The sequence below is a fragment of the Triticum aestivum genome, chromosome 1B (genome assembly GCF_018294505.1).
Source record: "Triticum aestivum cultivar Chinese Spring chromosome 1B, IWGSC CS RefSeq v2.1, whole genome shotgun sequence".
NCBI classification, from domain to species: domain Eukaryota; kingdom Viridiplantae; phylum Streptophyta; class Magnoliopsida; order Poales; family Poaceae; genus Triticum; species Triticum aestivum.
In genome coordinates, this window is record NC_057795.1 from 17,300,542 (window position 1) to 17,300,764 (window position 223).

A 223-nucleotide genomic window follows, 5' to 3' on the forward strand; every position below is an offset into this window, starting at 1 on the left:
GTAAATGCTTTGTTGAACTAGTTGAATTAATATATAGAACTACTTTATTTTAGTATATGCTTAGTTTGAACTACTTTAATTAATATAACTAGTTTATTTTTAGTAAATGTTTAGTTGAACTAGTTGAATTAATATATATATATATATATATATATATAGAACTAGTTTATTTTTAGTAAATGCTTTAAACTAATTGAATTAATATAACTAGTTTATTTTAGTA